Here is a 22,660-nt window from a genome sequence, read left to right on the forward strand (position 1 = left end):
GTTTAAAAACTCCCCAAAACGGATCCTCACAAACCAGCAAGCATCGTAGATGACGTAAGCACACAACGCCAGCAAAATCGTTGCTGAAACAAATGACGTTCCTGATCAAACAAGTGCCAAACGAGCTGTTTGCCATCTGATCGCATCTGCGAAGCATCCCATGCTTGGTGCATTTATTTGTTGCTGCTGTTAAATAATTCAGTCCACACCGTCCCACAAGCTGCCGTTGCCGAGGGTTGGTTGTGGGGGCGCCCCAGCACTCTGCCGAAAACCAGCAAAACGAAGCTGCGAGGCAACGCACGAAGACAATAGTGCTAGGCGAAGGCGTTGAATTTGATGATGAGAAAACCCCTCGAGTGGAGTGTGCGCGACCACGATCATAAGAGTTTATGAAGTTGGGTAGTTTTCGCGGCACTGGAAAACCGCACGTTCGTGCTCAAGTGCGCACAAGAGGTGCACAAGTTTGTGTGCCGGCGTCGAGACAGCAACAGTAGTCAACAAGATGATTATGGGCCAAACCGTCGCCAACCTGCGCCGGTAGCTCGACCCCGCCCCGGGCACGGTGTTGCCTTCAGAGATCAGCAATGTTTTGCCCGCACCCAGTGCCCGCAGTGCCGTGCCACATTCGGCAGAGACGACGGCAGCGAAGACAACGGCGACGGGAACCACTCCACCTAGCGACTATAACAACGTGATTTACTTGCTTGCCACGGCACCGAAACTGCGGCAATAAAACGCGTCGGTGCTGGAGTTTCGGTACATTATCAGATACTAGAAGAAACTGGTGCGGAATGATTATGGGCGTGGAAAGAAATTTTCATTCCGCTGCGAACTCTGCACCGCACGACTGGGTGGGCGACCCAGGGCGAACGGTTACAATAGGAGTCAAGCGACAGATACGATGAATTGGAGGTTCCTGCCCGTTCGAGCTAACGAGCGTAACCTTGTGAGTTTGCGAGCAGCGATGGTGGCGTGATGTTACGCTGGGTTGAAGATAAACATGAACCGTGCCGTTTGCACAACCGTACCGGCGGAATTTCTCGGCATTTTAGCAAGAGTCGCAAAATCATAATGAGGCAAGCCTAGAACAAACGATGAATTAAATGATTAGGGATCGGATCGTGCGCTTTCGAGCGAACTATCGCGGTGAGGCGCTAATATTGATCGAGGAGACGGTGCTGCAAATGTTAGACGAAAGCTCAATTTTACGCTCATTTAAACCCGTTCAAAACACTGATGCGAACAGTTTAGTTACAGCTGAAACGTTGTTACAAATTAATGCTCACATTTGCAAAAATGAATTAAGTATCATGGGCGAGCTTACATCAACCACCGTTTATTGTTCAAACGTGCACAAAGTAAGAAAGTATATTGTAAAATGACATGTGGTTTTGAACGCGTAGCTTTTGCCTTTTTTCGAAGTAAATTCAATACAAAGATGTTAAACTAATGTTGAAAAATATTCAGCTTCCTAGGACGCGCTTATTGAATCTCATAAATACCACACTTTCACTCCACACAAGATCAACATGAAAAGCGTTCTGTGGTGGGAACAAGTGAACGATAGAACGGAACAAAGTGGATCGTCCTCACTATGAAGCCCTAGACGAGAAAGATGCCACCCGCAGCTCAGTGTCTCTTATCAGAGAGAAGAAAAAAAAACGATGCTGATCTATTCTACCCCGTAACTAGAAGCCACCTGAAGCGCGTGATGCTCGTTCAAAGCGAGCGAGCTTTTCCGCCCTCCGTACGAAAACGGTTCGGGGTAATGTCTGTGAAAATTGAGACAACCAGTTGATGAAGCGTTGCAGGTGCACTTCAACTAGACGCCCTGCGCTCCACAAGCTTGCATGTATGTGGGTTATTGCATCAGTGGTATCCACGGGCGCAGCAGTTTGAACCCACTCGCACAAGAGGCAATCCGGTCCCCTCACCGAACCGAGGTTGAAGCCAGCTCCATGTGCTGGCGGATGTGGTGGCATTTTATCTATCCTTGCCCTTACGCCCAACCGCGCTCATGTTTTGCCAGCTGGTTTGCGGATGAAAGCACTATTTTCGGTATGTCGTTAGCAGCTGTCCCACATAATGCCACAACCTCGGCCCTCGCATAGCGCGCATACTGTGCCAGCGACACACTATGTTCGAGTGCAGGTCACTAAACGAAAGATAGGATAAGATGTAGGGAAAAAGTTGAAAGAGTGAACCTTCACTCCTACACACACACACACAAACCCACTCAGCATCCCCTTTGTGGCGTGGGTAAGTCATCGCCAAAGAGTGAAACAAGACTGGCAACTCGGGACCTTTCCCGCCTGTCGATAGTGCGATAATAATGACGATAATAACGCTAACACAAAACCACCATCTCATCATCATCGCCCCCGCTCGGCGCCGGGTCTGGCGGTGTATTATCTGCTTCGCACCCATCGCTACAGCCATCGCTTTGTGCTCGGGCGCCCACCGGAAGGGACCGTTCGCCACTGGATGGAGCATGAAATGGATAAATTTCCCCCGAGTGTGATGGATAGCCTGAGCGGAATGAATGAATCGTCTTGCCCGGGCGGCCCGGCCGCTCTGTTTCCGGTGCGGGCCATTGTGTTGTGGGTTGCCAACGGCATCCGGCTGCTCGTGCAACCTGATCGCGGCGAAACCCGTCACCCAGTTGACGAGCAGTGCGGCCTGCCAGACCTGGCAGGGCCACCGTGGTGGCACACACTATCCACACCGGACACAATGGGCGACGCACGGTGTGATGAACCCTTTGTGTGCAGTTTTGTTGTTTTTTAGTGGCGCTTCGCTTTGTTCGCTTAAATTACAGCTCCTTTCGCACCCGTACGCAGCTTGTTGAGGTTGGAGAGATTGGTTCGTGTTTGCTTTATTAATCGGATTCCGGTGGAGGAAAATGAGTTTTCTTTGATTTTATGCACATGCCTTCGTACAGCTATGAATGAAGCGTATTGAATGAATGCTGTTAATATGATTTAACAGGTGTGAGTAGTAATTAGAGAGTAGATACAATTTATTACACTCCATTATTGGACGGTTGATTACAAACAGACAACAGTTTATGAACAGTTCATTACTAATAACAGAGCACCTAGGAGTAGGTGTCGATACCGTTTGCTCTCTACTCCATATGTGCAGCATCAAATTACAACATTGCAGTGTGCTGTTTTCATTACAGCAACAATGGCCAAAGCAGAGCGGCAATTTATTTAAAATATCTGTTAACAATAAGCAATGTAAGCTCGATTACATTGCTTCAAACTTTAGCAGTTAAGTCGCTCAATTAAAAATTCGTAAAATACATTCCCTGGTTATAGGGCAATTCCCTGGAACTGGCAACGATTTCTTCTTTCGAGTGCATTGTTGATGAGTCTTTTCCTATATTTAAAATTTCTGTGTGAACCCGATGGGTCCATCCATAGATTATTTGAAGTAATCTTTGAACTTAGGTACAATTTGCAACAATCTGCTTAGATTTTGTCACTTTTAACATCATAATATTATAAAATAATTATTAAAAAAAAGTTCGAATATGAACGTTTTCTTGCCTTATAGTAATGTTTTAAATAGCCTATGTATTAATAAATATAGTTTTTTGCTACATCAGCTCAAACCTTATTCTAAAACAAATTACAATTACTCTATACAAATATTCAATTCAACTTTTACTGCTACTTATTCCATTCCGAATAAAATAAGTAAGCAACATGCAGGAAAATAACATTGTATTCAATTTTGTTTCAGCCACCATTAGACGAAACTTTGGTCCAAATATTGCAGCTGTGCTTCACTCCTTTCGAGACAATTGTTTTCGGCTGCACTTGACGTCTCGAGCGCTGCTGAAACCTGTTTCATGCACTGACTGGAAGCCATTTCGTGTGATCCGTTGGCTGATTGCTGGCGGGCTGGGCTGGTACTGACAACGAGCGAAAACCCACTACCACCACCACCGTGCACGTGCAGAAGGTATCAATTTGAGCACGAAAGCTTCTGGAAATTCAACTAGCAACACTGTTTCCCAAAATCCCTGCCGGTATAACAAGGAGCCCGTGTACTGGGAAGATGAAACTGGTGAGCAGCATATGCAAGAGTGAAAGAATAAAAAATGCTGATGGTGAAGGCAAAATGGCTCGTCCTTAGTCCGAGCGGGAAGAAAGGATTTCAAGGAACGTGGAGCATTGAGATTTGGCAATTTTCGGAACAGAGAAACCGAACAAGCGTGGGAGTGTGTCTGGACAGTCGCTAGAACGACAAAAAAGAGAGGGTGTGAGAGAGAGAGAGAGAGAAAGAGAGCAACATCCTGAAACCACTTCACAAACGGTGTGCGGAGGCGTTGCACGTATGAATGTCAATAGAAAATCAGTTGTAGCACATATTTGACAAGAATAAGCCAGCCCTTATGCTGCGCGTACTGTATGAATCATGGCAGCAGTCTGTAAACCAACGTCCAATGCAGAGCAGCAAACGATGAAGGAAATCTCAGTTTAAAGGAGATTGGATGTTTTTATATGACAAGATAAACATCTCTTAAACGTGTCTTTATCTTGTGCTTTAAAAGGAAAATATGTATTTCAAGGTTCACTTGGAAAGGAAAACATTCCATAGATCCATCATTAATACAAACAAATATATTTAAATAAATTCAATTTTAAATACATAAGCTTTGATGTAAAACTACAAAGAATGACTCAAACATGTTATAATTAAAGAAAGTGAATGTTTTTGCTTGAAGTTGTTGGTATTCGTTTAAGCAATTTGCTTTAAAATCGTTTAAATGTAACGATGGCAAAACGGAACGGCAACGTTTTGCTGATGGCTGACGCTTTCTTTTCCTTCCCCATAACTACATTCGCACCATCACTACGAGCGCCATACGAGGGCAGGGGGAGGTGGGTTGGTTATTTTACCCTTTGGCGTTTTGGGGGCAAAGCCCGATTACCATCCCGGTGCTTGGCTTCCTGACAGCGTAATCATGATGTTGAGGCATGCGGCGCCACGCACATGCCCATCGTTGCGAGGTAAAAATTTAATTTAAAAACTTCTATAAATTATGCCTGCTTTTTATGGCACATTTTTAATCTACATATCTCACCGCTTGACGCCTCCGGATTTCATCTCTCTCTTTCTCTCTCTTTCTATCTCTCTCTCACTCTCTGTCTCTCTCATGTCACTTTCAATTGCGCCACAAGCGCCACGCTTTCAACCAAGCTTGCTATGATAAAACGGGGAAAGGGGAGAATGAAAACATACATTCCCAGCGGGTAAAAAAGAAATGGGACGTTAAAAAAGCAAAGGCGAAAACACCCTCCCCTGCTCACGCACCTTTGCAAATCACTGCCGCACAGTGCACCCCCGGGAGGTCGTGCCGTTAATGGTGACGTTAAAGGTTGGGTCGCTGTATGAGCGTGGGGTATGTAAACCCTGTACCGCTTCCGCTCACAATCGGTATCTGTGGTGTGAACGCGCAGGAGACCCGTTTGCACCACGGTTGCCGATAATACTTTCCAATCTCAATCCGGCACTGGCAGACCGGCACCTGTAGTTTTAATTAATTTACATCATGCTCGGGCGCGGTTATTGGTTTCTGCAAATGGGGGAGGGGGAGCATAATCGCCTTCCAACTGTGCCCCACTTCCGCGTTGCAGCGCTGCTCACGAAATGTAAACGAATATCCGGCAAAGGTGAAATTCAGACGGCAATGACCGAATTTGGACCGGGCAGGTTTATCAAACGTATCAACAACTGTCATTCTAGGAAGATGGGATTTACAGCATTAAAGCAGAACAAAAAATAAACAAACAAAAGAACAGGTAACTATCATTCGCAGGACACTTGCTCGCCGGTAAAGGTTAGGGCTCGAAATGGCAGCGTAGAAAAAGGGAACGCGCATCCCGGGCCTTTAGATCGAATTTCAAGCGAAAAGCAACAACAGTTTAACTCGGCGCTGGGTGGTAAATTGTTCGCTCTGTTTGTGTGCCGTTTGACTGCCAGAGAAAAGGGGATTTTTGTCACAGCTTCTGCGTGTGCGTGGATATGTAAAATTCAAACACACACACAGTTGCACCGTTTTTGCTCCACTTTCCACAGTGCAGGGATTTCAGCCATCCCCAGGCAGTGCCTCCCATCGTCAACGAGATGTGAAAAATAAGCATCAAGAGGAAGCGAGAAGAGAATGGGAGCGAGGGGCTGAAAAAAGGTCGTAATTTTTATCCAGCTTTATTTATTGAGCCATGAAGGCAATTCTCCTGGGACGCCATTGCCAGTGCGTGGCTGACGGTATGCTTCATGCCGTACGATTTCCGGACAGAAAAGTTGCATTAAAGCTACAGACGTGTAATGCGTAAAGTACACGCTTGCCGGGCTAAGCTACCAATGGGGCAGGTTTGCATTTTGTCTTTCGTCTAAATATTTATCTAAAACTGTAAAAGCATTTTTGCACCACAGCTCAATTAATTATTCAGTGCGCTGCTAGTGCTTTGCCCGATTGGAAATGGCGATTCGCAAACAAAGCCCCGCATCGATTGGGCAACTGATCGGACAGGCGGCTGCGTTTGATGTGGTCTGTAACTGTATAGCGCCGATGCGTGTGTGTGTGTGTGGCGAGCGACGTAAATCGTTCGTGCAACAATAATTCCGGCAGAACCTTTTAATTTAGCGCTCGTTGACAGTTGAAATGTGGTTGTCATTCCTTGTTTGACGGACAGGAAAGTGTGGTTTTGGCAATCGAGTGAGAGTGTCTTTTTTGTTTCTGGTTGGTTTGTTGCACTTTGTCTGTGACGCTAACATGGAACATTAGATGCGTTTGCTGATGGACATCTCTATGTTCTGGTTAATGTTAATTGGTTTTATATTGCATTTGAAGTTGATTAAATAAATGTCTAGTTCATGTTTTAAAATGTAGCTTTAGAGCTCTTTGAGTGTAACAAAATATGTTAGACTTTGGAAAAATAGTGGCTGGAGATCTCCACAGTTGAGTTTATAAATTGAAATCGGAAAACAATTGCACAGCTTATATCAACTCACTTTGAAGTGTACTTTGATTCGTAATTCAATTTTCATTTCAAAACTTTCCCATCTCCAGCATGATTTATGCTTCAAGCACCATCCAACTCTCATCAAATTTTGCACTGGGTTGTGTTGCGTTTTACTATCAAAAAAAGCTCCAACCCACATCCACAACAGTTTGGTTCGTTTACCTTCACACTTGCAAATTGGAAAGGGGTACAATGAACTGTAAAAACATACTGCGCACCGTTCGTGTTAGCATTTTTCGTTGTTGTTGTTGTTGTTGTTGTTTTGAACTCGGTCGATAGTTGCTCCTCCCGTGCATGTGTGGCTCGTACCAGCCGTAACGGCCCGAACGTACCATGGTTTAAGTCCCGAGGTTTTTAAATGAGTTTACAAACTACCGAAACGCCTTTGTCCTCGTTACTCCCTTCCACTGTGTTTATCCAGAACACACACACACACACACATAAACGCTGAAAGACTCTTATCGACTGTTCTGACAACGGGCCGTGCGCCCTGCTGCAGAGAATGAATGTGACACAAGAAAATTGGATTTGTCGCCGAACACCACTGGCGGTGATGGTGGTGGTCGTGGTGGTGTTGTTCAGTTCCACCTATGCCTCCCTCACCGCACCGATGGGATACTATGAAGCACTGCCATTTGCTTATGGTTTATGTGTCGTGTTGTGTAACGGCAAAGCGGCCGGCCATGCCTTCACCAGGGCAGCTGACCGACGCTTGCTTCCCAGGGTGGCCAGAAATCTTCAAACCAATGTGCCCTACGGTTGACACACACATACGCACACACTGATTTGCTCTCGAAAAAGCGGGGTGAAAGCGAAGGGTAGAAGGGAAGGTGTGCAGTGGGCGCAGACGGGAGGCGGGAGCATGTCATGTATGCATCAGACATCAGTGGACAAAGACAGGCGGCCGCCTGGGCCGCGGGGTTCGCCCCAACAGAACAAACGACATGCATCAGCGTTATTAATGGGCGACATTTCAATTTCAAACTGTCCCGGGGATACCGCTGGTTAAGTGATTAGCCGGCGCCGACCGCTTATTGGCAAGCTCGAGACCTTGCGGACTGCTGCTGCTGCTGCTAGATGGAGCGATACGTTTGTTTCTTGTCCGTTGGTACGTGCCCGTACCACGTGTGGCGGGTGCTGAATGGCCGGCCAGCAACACCAACAGCAGTACAGGAAACACAACATCGGCATGCTGTTCGAGGGGTTAGAGTACATTGGGCTAGTACAGGAATGCAGGATACGATTTGTAACTGGGTCAGGCGTTAGTGAGCAGAGTTTTGGCACGTGCACACATTTTGGGCGGGGTGCATTTGCTACCATTGAATGCAAAGCAATGGACCGCTGGCACCTACCTCATTAAGGTAGGAATGTTGTGAAAAGGAAACAACAAACCATTCCAACCAGCGGCAGTATGCCACCACCTTTCCAATGGCATTCGGTCGCGAATTTCGGCCGCGTGTTCTTCTCCCACAGTTTCACTGGGGTTGCAAACAAGTCCCTCGGTGAACCTTACCCCCACCGGTTGCTGATCGGTGAAGCTGTATTATTAAGTGGCAATCTGTGCTTGATGAAATCTTTGCTCACAATAGGTTTCTTTGCCTTCGTCCAATATGCGTGCGAAGAGGAGCCTTCCGCCACGGCAGATCCTTTTATAATTCATGCTCATTTGTGAACGGTTGCGGCGTAAGACGGAGTCAAGCTGTATTAGTTTTTTTTCCACTCCACTGATATCGCTTTGGTGTGGTGGAAAGGCTGGATCAACCGTTTGAATGCGCTGTCTTTGCCTCTCCAGTCTAGTCGTAGTTTAGGGTGGGAAATGTTGCTTCCGTCTTCTTGTGCAACGAAACGACGAACCGAACCGTACGCTTGGGAAAACATTCTGGCAAACGCCAAAAAAAAAAAAAGCACAGTGTTGTCGTTTGTGTCTGTGTGTCTATATTCAGCTTTCGCTGAGTACCGAGAGTGCGCTATTATCGGATAAATATTTATTCATTTATTTATACTTTCATTTGTACGCCACTGCCGGTCGTGCCGGGTTCGGTCGCTGGAGTACGCTTGAGGTTGGGAAGCTTTATTCCCCCCAAACGATTCATTCTGCTGACACCTCCCCGGGCAAGAAGCTACGGCCCTTCGGACGCATCCACTTTATTTGGAAGTTCATATTTTATTTATTTATTTTTTTATGCGCCCATGCTTTGCCACGATGCCATCGTCGTTGGGAGTTTTCGTTCGCGTCTTCCTTGAACCAGTCGAGAGCGCTCTTTTCGTCGGTTCTTTGTCTATTGTTTCCGCGCTTGTGATGGCGCCCGGCCAAAATGAAAATTATGCTTCTGCTTCTTTGCGAGCCCCTCACATTCAAGTTGATTGTGTGAGTGTGTTTGACCAGTTTTCCCAGTTAAAGACGGGACGGGAATAAGACTTGTGCTACGCGGTCCTCGTTCGGTTGGATTTGGTCAAGAGCGTACTGGCTCGGCTGGATATGCCATAATATGCAAAAAAGATTTCACACTCCATCGATAACGGCAGCGCTGAGTGGCCATTTGAGTGGGCCATTCCTTTCCTTACCTTTTTCCCTTCCGTTGACCACCCGTCGTTAGCGATCGGGCTTATTTTGTTATTCGCGATAAGCGAATAACACTTCGGTGCAAAGTCCGCACGGACGCTTGTGATTGGAGAGAGGGAGATTCCGTTCGCAAAGGCGCTCACACTTGTAGTACACTTGTCCGCATTAGGACGGCTGATTCGATAAAAGCTTGCCTAATGCGAACCGTAATTGTTGAGCATTTGTTGCGAAATTTATCTCGCTTGCTTTAGCTTGTTAGTGCGTTCACTTTCTCACAGGCCAACGCACCCCGTAGCAAAGGCAATAAAATGTTACAACGAACAATTTGTCGTAAATGGTTTAATTAAACTAGCGTCACTGATAGTGTGGGATTGTGGGATTGAACGAACGGCGAATAAACTCTCTTAGCTAGAAAAGTTACACTTGCAACTCACGCCTATGGTAAAGGGATACGTTAAACACACTCAGCCACCTTGAAACCGTACGGTAAAAGCCGTTATAATCCGTTGATATAGTGAATTATTTTAATTTCACCTTTCCTACCGCTTAACAAAAGCGGCTCGCTTGCCGTGATGCGAGTGTGATCCGATAGTTTTCCACTTAGTTTCCGACCCCTCACGCTTGCCATTAAGGTCGCCCTTCCGGAAATGGTCGAACGTGCGCTCGGGCGCGGGCGTTGCACATCGTACATCATTGGATTTATGCTTATTTATTATTCCATTTCACGTATCTGAAAGCAGTAATCGCTCCAGTCTGCATATTGATGTACTTTTATACAGCTCGATGGTTGTGCCCGCTCGAAAGGAAAATCGTTTTTGTTCGCTCTGTGGACGGTGCGGTAGTTCGCATCGTTTGCGTACACCAGGGTCGATCGGGTGACTGAGAAGGAAAGGAATGAAGAAAAAAAGAATGCAAGTGTGCGGGAGCAAGGTGGGTAAAAAATATACATTTGAAAAATCACCATTCGACCACCGGAGAACGAAGTTGGCGATATTAGGGAGAACGATTGGGAAGGTACGTGAGTGTATGTGCGCGCATGGAAACCGGTAACCGAATGCACCCACTTGACAGGTAAATCCAAAAGTGGGCTGCCACAATGGGAAACCCCATGAACAAGCTGTGGACGTAGATACTGGTAAGAAAAATATGTTAATAAAATAAAACAATATTTTCTATACATTATTAAACGACGCAGAATGATTTTTCGCGTTATCAATCGATGTTTGAAAACTCTAATGTTTGTTTTTAACTTCGACGAAGAAAAAAAAATTAATTATATTAACCTATTAGATATTGTTATGGGGCTACTGAAATTTAATATGGCATAGACAAATTAAAATTAAAAAAAATTAAATTTTGAGAAACTGAACCATGTCTCTTTTCATCCAAACAGGAAATAAGGACTAGCACGTGTTCAACATCATTTATTGAATAATAGGTTTACTAATCTTGTTTGTTTAATGTAAAACTTTTATTTCATATCAAACGTGAAACAAAAAGTTAAAGCATTGTTATCATGTTTTTTGTAAGATCAAACTGGTTTAAAATTCTACGATAAATAAACAAATAAATAAATTATTATCATTAAAAAAAATAATATCTTCATTTTTTTGAAAGCTTACAAATAATGAACAATTAAAAAAGGATTCCTTTTGAAACAAGTAAACATAACTGAAGCAAAACTATTCACGTATTTCAACAATGCATTGTGTTGTTAAGATTTGTTGATGAAGATCTTCACTTATTATCATAAAGAAATAGGTAATTCATACTCTCTACCATAGCATTTAACGATCCCAGTCTATGGCCACCTATTTATCTACTATTCCGAATCATTCCGAATGATTTAGCCTATAGTTTTTACGCCGAACCACGCAAACGATGCACGGAAGCCCGTTTTCTCCACGGACCCATGCACAGTGCAGCGAAAGTGTAGCCCAAAAAAGGGCACAAATGTAGCAGGCATTGCGTTACCCCCATCATCAAAGCAAAGCTTTTTTCGCGCTCAGGGACTCTGACTCGGTGCCTGGTAGTGCTGCCCTTCTTTGTTTGCCACCCGTCCCCCGTACCGGAAAGCAGGGCCGGAAAGGCACCGGAACCGGTGCAACCGTGCGCGCACCGGCTGACCAATGGTCACGATAGTTAAATTTGCAATGTTTCAAATGCTCCCGGGAATCTCACACCAAGGCCGTAGAGCGGCAGGCAAACGTAACCGTGGACCGTGTACGTTCAACCTGCGGCAGGATCGTGCCGTGTCGCGCGGATCATCACGTACTAGGGATAGTGGTATCCCCGAGATCCCTCTCGCTGGCCGGTGGAATGCACTTTATCCATCGCACGGGCTGAGCTGCACTAAATCCTTCATGCGGTACGACGGAACTGAAGCGAGCAGTCAAGATGATGATAGGGCGCACCGAGCGGCAAGAGACGAGGAGGGATCGCAATCGTGCGCAATGGATGGACTTTGCCGCAGTGCTTACCTGGGAGGGATTTGTAGCCCGTAGCCCGGAAGGCACGGAAAGAATCCACACCGAGCAAAACAATAACCAAACCCGCCATACACACACACACACGTACCTTGGCAAAAGCAGATGTTTGACAACATAATGGAAGCTGGGAAAATGGATTCCGGCACGCGCCGGTTCCATCCATTACGTCAAATAATTCAAATCTATTCATATTTTAGATTGCACTTGCACCACCGTTAGTGAAATGGGGGTGGGATTGCTGGGCGGGATACAAAATGATCACCATCACAGGGAAGGATGCCTGCTGCTGACCACTTGCCTACTAATGATGCTGCACACAAGTCGTCCTCGTCCTGCGTCTTTGTCACGGCCGTCCACAGAGCAAACGCACACTGGTGAACGGCAGCATCGTTTCGCTTCGAGTGTTTAATAAACGTTTAGCACAGTTTTAAAGGTGTATGCTGCCAGTACGACTATTTGCCGCCCGGCAGGCCATTTGCTACGCAATCCTTCTTTTAGACCACTCCAAAATTGAAACGAATACGGCTGTTCTTTGGCCCGGGAAGACTGGACATACCTTCTGGCATGTTTTTTTTGTAGCTAGCTAGCTCTCCATGGCCGTGCACTGCAGCTGCACGTAATTTATGTAAATAAACTTGAAACCAATTCTTTCCAGCCTACCAACCCAAAGATGGGAAAGGTACTGCTGACCACTGCCGTGTACGGTGTCCGCCTGCGGAGTACGAAATAGGGATCATCTGTTGAGTCTGTCCTTCCAACGCGGACGAAAGATACCGGTAGTTTGCTGCAATTGGGTTTTGCACGTACCGTGCAGGCTTACATACCGTTCGGCTGTTGGATTTGTGTTGTTTCGTACCAGCTGGATCGTCTTATCTTACGTTGGACGTTGGACGCTAGCGTACCTGCACGTATTGAATATACATTCGTAACGGAGCGGGGATCGAGAGCATCATTGGATTAAGGGACGCTTCGTGTGAAAGCAGTGTGTCTCCTATGGAATGGATAGTTTCCGAGCCCGCCCGGACCAATTAAGGAACGGCGCCCGGGCAGCCCCTTTACCGAGCTCAAACATTTCTTGCTGCCTTGGGTTATGGGAGCCGAAGCTTAATTCAACTCCGATCAAAACGCAAAAAAAGAACAAAGAAATGTCATAGCAGTGCCCGGTAGGCGGGCGTGTAGTTTTGAAGGTAAGCTAATTTGCATGCTGAAATGAAATCTGATTAAAACGGATGACCCTTGCCCGCCCCACCCCGGCTACCTTTGTGGGTAGACACTGCTGCCTAGATCTTAAACTATCTCGCACCTCACGCCCGTCCAGCATTAGCTCCAAATATAGCTGGCTAATTTTTCGTTCACCCCGTTCGAACCTTTGCTTATTAAGTAACGGTCCTTTCCATACGCATCAGTGCCCGATGTTGCCCGCTGTGTACGCAACAATGTGTTATGGTCCAAATTATGCATTCAAATCATGTGCCTTGAAGCTACACCGGGTGGGGGAAGAAGGGATGAATTCAATTAGTATCGATCGTAGGTGAAATTTGTTGCCCCATGAGCTCTCCTTGACCGTCCCGCCACCATGCTTCACCGCTGGCACAAAGTGTAATGGGGATTAAAGGGATAGGCCCCAGCCATAGGATAAAATTTGGATGAAACGGATTAGAGTTGGGTCCTATTGTTTTTCGGTGCGCTGTTTGCGTTTCGTATCATAGCCTCGGGAACGGAGCGACGGGAAAATGAAAAAAGCAAGCTCGACCCACCGACGGTTCTCAACCCAACTCAGCATTTAATAATAACTTTCCAACTTCTGCTCGCTTATCCAAACATTGGGCTAAACACGGTCAAAACCCCGTTTCGTTTCGAAGCTCCGATTTGGGTGACTGTAACTTTTGCCCAGCTCACCATCCCCCAGCGTTCACCAGCCCTTGCGTTCCACCCGTTTGCTTGGTAGCGGAAAAGTTGGGTAACTCTTCACGCAAAAATGACACTGGCACTAGATGGCCGAGGGCAGTGTAATCCAGTGTCGGTGTAGGTGTGCCCATCGCCCCTCAGCTGGGTGGGTTGGAGCTCGGTGGTGGTGCACGGTTTAGTACCGTGGGTCCTGTCAGGTACGCGCATACGAACCCCGAACGACTGTCCCGAAACTGTCACTTCAAGACGCGCCCGGAACGTGAAAAGAGCAGCGAGAGCGTTTCATCACACAAACAAACGGACAAAAAAAAAAAAAAAGAATGGAGACAGGAGCTGTCCTACAGCACAGGGACAAACAAAGATGCGCACCAGAGAAAAACTTTCACTCATAAAATATCTTCATAAAACAAACCATTTAAGCTCTTCATTTATCACTCGACTGTCCCGCTGCGAGGCGCCACTTTACGGGGGCTCGTTTTGTGTGTGTGTTGTTTTTCATTCGCATCTTCACTCTCTGTGCTGTTTGCTTCGCTTTTGTTCCGTCGCGTTATCCTTTCTGTCCGGGTGTCCTTTCTTTCATGCAGCTTTTTGTTGTCTCTTCTTTTGCAATTGCTGCTGCTGCTGCCCTTTTACTCGCTTGTGCTCCGAGCCAAAGCATCTTCAGGCCGTTTGTGTCGTAAAAGTGTAGCAGTACGGGGGGGTTTGAAGAAAAATCACTTCCACCTTGCCTCCGCCCCGGCGGCAAGCGAAGATCTCCTTTAACTCGGGCGGACTTTGGATGGGAATACAAGCGAACAGTTTTATGTCGAGCAAGGTGGTAAGGCTAAGAGAGTTAGGGTGCAGACAAGAAGGGTGCTTGCCCTGGGACGCAATTGGGCCAGCTGGAACCGGAGTGGTTTGGAACTTTTCTCCAGTTCAAGATCTTCAACTTCGGTGGAAGGGAAGGTACGACACCTTTGGCCACGGTTCGGGCAAAGTAAAACTCAAATAAATGCCCATCTTGTTCGTGTCCTGAGCGGCTCGTTTGGTACCGATCGCTGTTTACCGTGTACCGAGTCCCATTTACCGTCGAGTGCCCGTAGGCTTTCACTAGGACCGACTGCCGTTTGCCTTTGTTCTTGTGCCAAGATGTGCAACACTTGTGCGAGTGGGGGCGCACTTGCGGTAACTGGAGATTTCCGCACGAATCAAGATTTAAGGCAATCGTCCACCATTTGATGGCATTCTTTGTCAAGCACGGTGCACTTTGCAAATAGGACACGGCTCAGCCCCGCCTGCGTTCGAAGAAGAAGATTGTGCGCACGGGCGATGCTCTTGTTGGACCACCAGCACCAGCAACGACAACAACATCACTGGCAGGGAAGCCTTTCAAGAACAGTAAAGTGTTTCATGACGGCGCCACAGGGTGGTAGATTAAATTGGGAACACAGACAGTTTGCTGCAGCAACCCGCACAATTTATTCAAACAATCTTTAAGTAAACGATGCTCTACGCAAGAAGTAACCTGCTATCGATGCCATTCGGACGCGCGGAATGTGGGGAAAGTTGAAGCAGCAAGTTTGCAACTAACATTCCTCCTCAAACAAAGCACACACACAAACACACACATACACTCTTGGGTTTGAAGTATTTGCTGGGGTGCAAACGGTGCAATCCTCATCCACTTTTGCGCTTTTGCTTTTCGATCCACTGCACCACTGCCGCACGATGAAAGGCGGACACTTTTGCTAAGGATGACCTCGGGCCATCTTACCTCCGTGCAGTGCAGGGTGCAACTGGATCGTACACGATCGGAAGCGGTGCGTAGCGACGTACAGGCGGGGTACAAAAATGTTGAAATGAAAGTGAATTGTTTTGGCAGATGCTGCCGGCTTTTCTAGATAACATTTTACGGTAATCATGCTGACAGTGTCAATATACCTCGGCCACAAACAAGGGTTTGGGGTGCTGTTTGTGGACTGAATTTCTTCAAGAGTGCTGTTAAAATTTAAGCAGTGCTCGCTAGACTGGCACAAGGTTGAGTAGCTTTCAATTGAACTTGCAAAGTGCAAAGAGAACATCTTCTGACCTCCTGTGGGTAAATAAAAGGATGTTAAAGCAACAGAATGAAAGAGATCGGGTTGGGTAGGCTTTAAACAGGTCTGTTTGGAATGGAAAAAGTGGTCCTTGACATAAATGAGTATTCAACGCATTTGGTAGAGTCTATTTACGTTTTCAACCTCATTTTTGTGTTCAAAAACGGGCAGCCTGTAGCCATCATACGATAAAACTTTACGTTCGTTTACTTAAAAAGTTTTGAGAAATAAATCGTGATAAAGAAGCGGTATTGACACTGAGTAAAAGCTCTTCAACTTCTATTTGGTGTCTTTTATTTGTTTAGAAATGGTTAGCCATATATCTTATTAAATGCGTTTGAGCTTCGAGCTATGCTTTTAATTTTTATTTTTTAATTTAAGACTCCCTGTGCAACACGAAGAAACAATAATGAGAATAGCTTATTCTTGTTGCATAATTGAACCCTATATTTCAACAGTGTTTCATCACCCTAACTTCCAAGAAGATGCTGTTGATATGATCGTTCTATAGCTTTGCTTGTTAGCAACTGCATGAAAGATTACAAACAAAGCGTTAATATCTAACAATCCTTCAACGAGACAAAACACACCCCTTCGCATGGCTGCCATTTGTTAGTCGCATTTGCGTCGAATGGCCATAATTAAGTATATTTGCCTCACAAATAATATCGTCTTGGGTCGACCTTTCTTCTTCCGAGGTTTCACCCAGGTCTGTTCCGATTGCTCCACCAGATACAATAAATCATACAAAGTTGGTGTCGCCCCAGAACCGTCCAGACGCTGGGAAAGGATTTCTGTCTGTCACTAACGATCACCCGAACCGGTTGAAGTTTTTCCGTTGAAAAATGGTCTTTAATGGTGGGTCGGAAAGGAGAGCAAGCAGCTCGAACTTGAACTTTGTGTGTGTGCGCTAGCTGGCTGTAGTATTCTCGCACCAATCCATTGGGACGTTGAGCAATGAAACCGAACTGCTGGAATCATACGTTTCAGCCAACCAAGCATACTCTAGCAGTAGCGCCAGCCTCGCCAGCACTTGCAAATCAATAACAATTCGTTTGAGCTCCCAATACCCATCAGCACCCGTTGCAAACCCGGACCGTTCGTACACGCGCCGGATAATGATTCGTTCGTTCGGAACGATGTGTGTGACATCGGCGCATATCCAATCCGAGCGTACAGTACCGCACAGAAGCAGCCATGCTTACGGATCACTGTTGCGAACCCTCGGTGCCGAATCCTGCAGCTTATGAACCTGCCAAACGGAAATTGATTTGGAAGCTCGTGATGTGGCGAGAGATCAATAAGCAGCCAGGGGCAAGCGTTCGGAGCCGGTGCTGGCGCCTGGCACAAATAAGGCGCAGAGCCTGTGCCGCTCTGTGATTGGAGATTCGATTGCACGCCCACGCCTGGGTGCCCTTTGCCTGGTCTGGTGCCTTCACCAAAACGATCTGCAATCCTTTTTTTCGTGAGGGTGTGTAGCTTAGTGTAAATATTTGCCAAAACTCAGCTCTGCCGGATGCTGCAACGCGTGTGGCGAAAGGGGTGGCAAACAAAAGCAGGAAAGAAAACAACGGCAAAACTAGACACAAGCGCTCGAGCAACAATGCCACCGTTTTTGGCAGGGCTGGCTGCGTGGCAGAATGCGTCCTCCCATCGGCTCCAAAATCCTTCTCACCAACGGGGGCTTTTCATGCATCCGAGAGGCTGGGTTGGATCAATCGATCGATTGAATGAGTGTGCTTGTGTGGGAGAGCGCGTTTCGAAGAGGGCTGTGAATTGCCAGCTTTGGTAAGTTTGATTGGTATTTCAATAAGTGGCAGCCGGCTTTAAGGTGAATTGAGTTTTGATACTCTTCGACAGGTTGGCTCGCACGAGCGATGTATGGATGGAGCTGACAACGGAAAAAGTGTAGCAAAAGTTCTGTACCTATTTAGGGAAAATTGTATCGCTTTTGCTCTACCACTCTTGCTCAATATCCTTCCACATGCGCCGGCCTGATACGCTGTGCTGTTTTCGAATGAGCAAGAAAAGAGGCAAGAACACGGCCAGGAAGGAAGTTTTCAATTTGTAGTCTAGCCCGGGTGAATAGTTTCCGGTTGGGAAAATTAATGCGGTTAGTGAGCAAACTCTTGACAGATTCTACGTTTTTTTTTCAGCACGTCCCAGTCTTGAAGTTCCCTTTTGTGAGGTGAGCGCATATTGATTCGTTTCGCCCACTTGAAGGCGGCAAAATAGAGGAAATGATGAGAGAAGAGCGAATAAAAAATATAAAAAAAGACACGCGAATACTTCACCATTCTGCTCACCGAGTGCACGTTTCCAATCAAAATGTGTCACGCTCTTGACTTTTAGCCTGCCATGTTCGCGGTTCGGAAAAGAGTTTGCCAAACCAGCCCTCCTTGCCCATCATTCGTCCCCGCCAGTGGCTAAGTGACACAGGAAATTGTAACGCAGAGGGAGCCGAAGTGGAAATGAAATTTCCAACAACCGACACTCGTTACCCGATTCAAGGTGCGCTTTTCGTACTTGAGATGGGTACTTTTGTGCAGAAAGAATCGTCGGGCAACGCAAGCAACGTGTGTGCGGGAAGTGGTTTCAAAAGAAAAATTGAAGCACATCGAGAAAGAGAGCGAGAAAGAGAGAGAGATAGTACGATCGAAAGGAAAGTGTGCAGGAAAGTACGGGACCAGCCAAACTACCGAACCGAACCAATCAAACACTCGAAGGGAAAATTCATCATTTTGCACGCAACCACGTGAGTGGGGGAAAAGGATCAGGCGTAATGGGGCCGAAGGTGCACACATTGATGACAAATGGAATGTAAACTCTGGGTGTGTGGAAAGTTTGTTCGCCTTTCCGCGCACGGGCTCGTGCGGAGTAGGGCAATTGAATAACACTAACGAACAAATCAATCAATGTCGGCCGCACGTTCGCGAGCACGTCATCATTTTTGCCGCGAGTGCTATCTGGTGCGAATGGTTACGTGGTTTACATCTGTTTTCTCGCTTTCCTTCGTCTGTCGTGGTAGTTTTCGTAAGCATCCTGTTTACCTTAGGGTTATTACAGCCGGTGAGTTAAATTGTAGCACTCGAGGAAGTAGTAACGTTGGAGAAATAAGAATTGAAAAACGTATCTTCTTCTCGTTATAATATATTCCTCATACTTTGTTAGACCATTATGTTCAATATTTGTTAGACCATTATGTTTGAAAAAAGGTATTTGAAAAAACATCGACCATCACATACCTTTAAACTCAACGCAAAATCATTAGTTTATCTTTTTTTCGTGATTTCCCACAAGAAAGAGTGAAGAAAGTGTCCCAAAATTTTATGAGTCCTTGAAAATCTCCATAAAGGTTGTTTAATTAGCGCTACAACTATAATTCAAAATTTGCTCACTTAATAATATTACAATGAGCGTTAATGTATGTGATGGTGGACTCTATAAGATTTACAATGCAAATAAAAGATAATCTTGAACAAACAAAACCAGAACAGAGAAACAACAGTATAGCAACATAGATAAATATGCATGTATACATAGCATGATTGCACAAATAGTAGAACCATTCAATTTTATTACATCCTTGAAAATTCTTTCCAGTTGGAGGATCGCGTTGTCTAAAATAACACAGAAAATACTTAGCAAAAATTCTGCTCACAAACCAAAATAGTTGGCATTCGCTTCACTTCAGCCGTCCAACCAACAACTGATTCCAAATAAGCTACACCAATCAGCCATGACACCGTAAAGAGGGAATACAACACTTCCGGGAAAGATTACTGCTCACATATGTTCACCTGCTTAAGCTCACTGTGCAGTGCGATGGCAATGGAAAGGTTTCACGAAATCTATAATTAGATAGCAAATTGAGCAAATTGAGACGAAGGAAAAAAGGATCAACATTAACCGTACGATGAGTAAGTTTCGATGAGACAAAGTGAATCGATCGGGTACCACCGTCGCTCGGCTAACGAGGGAACAGCAGGAAATGGGTTATGGCTTCGGCAAAAGGATTCAGTCAGCGAGAGCAACTAAGGATAACTCCTGCTACCCGTCTTGCTCCTGCCTGGTAAACAAGTAGGGATGTATTAATTATGCAAACAAACGGATGAATAATGTGTTAACACAACGGCACGGCAAATCATCCTACCAATAAGGACGGGCACGTGTTTCGGAAGGGTGCGTTGTCCGTGTGTGCCGTTGCTTGCTAGACATTGGAAACATTTCAAATCAAAAGACCCAACGCACAGCTGCACACAGATGATTCGTTATTCATTTATCGATCATCAGAAAACGAAATGATGTGATGCGCTGGCAGGCCATTCGTTAGCTCTCAGGCCTAACTCAGGCAACAGGAAAGACATCGGCACACACGTCCACCCTCTTGCTTTCTGGCAGCCGAAGCACGTCCGAGTGGAAAGAAACGAACCAGCCAGCCAGCCGTAAGTGGGAACAATTTTCATCAGCAATATTTACGTACTTCCGGGCATGCTTTGAGCAACCCTTTCGTACAGTACAGGCCGCACAGGGGCTCTCAACTAACGGTAGCACACACACATACATTCACACCCGTACAGCTTATCAACGCGTCCTCATCACAACCTTTTTCGTCACCAAGCACAGTTCGGGCAACGGCAATGGATGCCAAGTTAAGCAAAAAATATCCGTTTTCGGCAGATTTTTAAGGGACAGACGATAAAACCGACAACAGACCGGATCTATATGTGAAATGGAATAAAATGGACCCACAGCTCCCATCATTCGAAACGGGACGGGCTTCGTTTGCCTTCGGAATTATCGCGTTCGTCAGCTTTTAGCAGGCAAAGCGAATAAAAGCAAAGGTCGAGGAGAGCATTGGCAGATCGGTATAAATGAAGGCATTGCATTAACCTCCGTCTCTAGGAGCAGGAATAATGGAAAAGAATACGATGGAATCGAAGCAACAGTGAGGATATTGGTGGTTGAATTTTGTTTAAGAGCTTTCATCATATTTAAAACCAATTTTTAAATTAAATTAAATTAAATAAGAACCTTTTTTCGTGTGAAAATATTGACAGTACATAAGTTAGCATGAAAACAGTCCTACGAAAAATCGATGACAATATTAAAGAATTAAAGTACAAGTTCAAAACTGGTTGTTATTAACACGTTAAAAATGAAAGAATACATTTTAATTATTGTGTTTAGGTTGATAATAATTTTAAAAATTCCTTCAAGCAACAATCTTTCCATAAATTCAGAAAAATGTTTTATTTCGTTTTCGAGATTTCGTTCTGCTTTTGTCAACGTTTTGCCCTACTGTGCCCGGCACCAAACCACTGTTTTTTTGTCGACAAAAAGTTGCCCACTTGCCTCAAACTCTCCGCCGAACGCTGTGCACAAACACAACCCATTTGCCCTACCGGTTCCGGCTCGCACCAAACAAATATAGCCGGCCATAAAATGCAGTCTGGCGAAATCTGCTGACGGGCTGGCGCGCTGTTCAGGGACGCGCTGGCGCTGCAGCTTCGCAACCCTGGCGTTGCGAAATTGCCAATGCTGGTTGGAGGGGGAGGGGGTGGAGGAAGGGTTGTTGGAGGCGGGTAGTGAGCGTTGGGGTTGCGAAAATCCCGCACAAGTGAAAGGTTAAAACGAACAGCAAATATTAAATCAAATTGTCCGCTCCGATGAAGCAGAATTTCGGGGCAGCAGCAGCGGGCCCAGTTGAAGGAAAATCCCTTGCAGCACAAAGCGATGCACGAGAGGTGGCGTAGATGAGAGGCCAGGTCACGGCAAAACAGATGTTGACCTGCCTGTCTGTTCCACTCACACACATACACACCTCACCCCGAGCACAGCCCAAAAGTGGCCGATATACTGCAGTGCATCGGATCAGGTAAGATATATGGCTGTTTGTTCATGATTTGTTGAATTTTGCGACGGTTCGCTGGTTGCTGCAGCAGCAGCCGAAATTCGACGTGATTTTCGAGATTCGCATTCGCGCTGCTACGATTTATTAGATCGGTATCGGTAGAGTGGAGACATTTCCAGGTGCAGCTTTAGGTGGCAGGGCAAACAAGCACAAGAAAAGCAGCAGCAGCAGCAGCATCGGTTCCATTGCACGCTATTTATCTGTAGGCTTGGTTTTGGTAGAACACACTCAAACAAAACTGGCCATTAAAGGGTGTGTGGTGTGTGTGTGTGTGCGTTCATGCTACCGGGAAATGCCAGCTCTCTGTGTACTGTTGATTTTCACACGCGAATTAATCAAACATGCCCGTCAGAGGAAAGGGTCGCCTAAGCCAAACACGTGCATTGGCATGGCTGCTAAATGATGCACCAGCACTCGAAATATTGCCCAAGAGTGTGTGGGTTTGCTGATGTCGGTGTGTGTGTGCATTTCCATTTCGATAACTCAATTAGTGCAGTGACTGCAGCATGGCAATCCGGTTGCATCCAGGCGGTTCGGAATGTTTGATTTAAATGGCGCGATATCTGAGTGACAGTCGACGGCTTTGTGGCGTTGTTTTGGCATTATTCACACCACATCCACCACGGTATCGGCATTCCTTTCGATTCCCGTGGGCGCCCGGAAAGGAGCCC

The 22,660-nt window shown here is 46.0% G+C and overlaps 1 protein-coding gene across 1 annotated transcript in view; it reads right to left on the reverse strand.

Annotated features, from left to right (window-relative positions):
• LOC120894314 overlaps positions 1-22,660 on the reverse strand; it is a 136,260-nt gene that overhangs the window by 96,330 nt on the left and 17,270 nt on the right.

The sequence above is a fragment of the Anopheles arabiensis genome, chromosome 2 (genome assembly GCF_016920715.1).
Source record: "Anopheles arabiensis isolate DONGOLA chromosome 2, AaraD3, whole genome shotgun sequence".
Classification (NCBI taxonomy): domain Eukaryota; kingdom Metazoa; phylum Arthropoda; class Insecta; order Diptera; family Culicidae; genus Anopheles; species Anopheles arabiensis.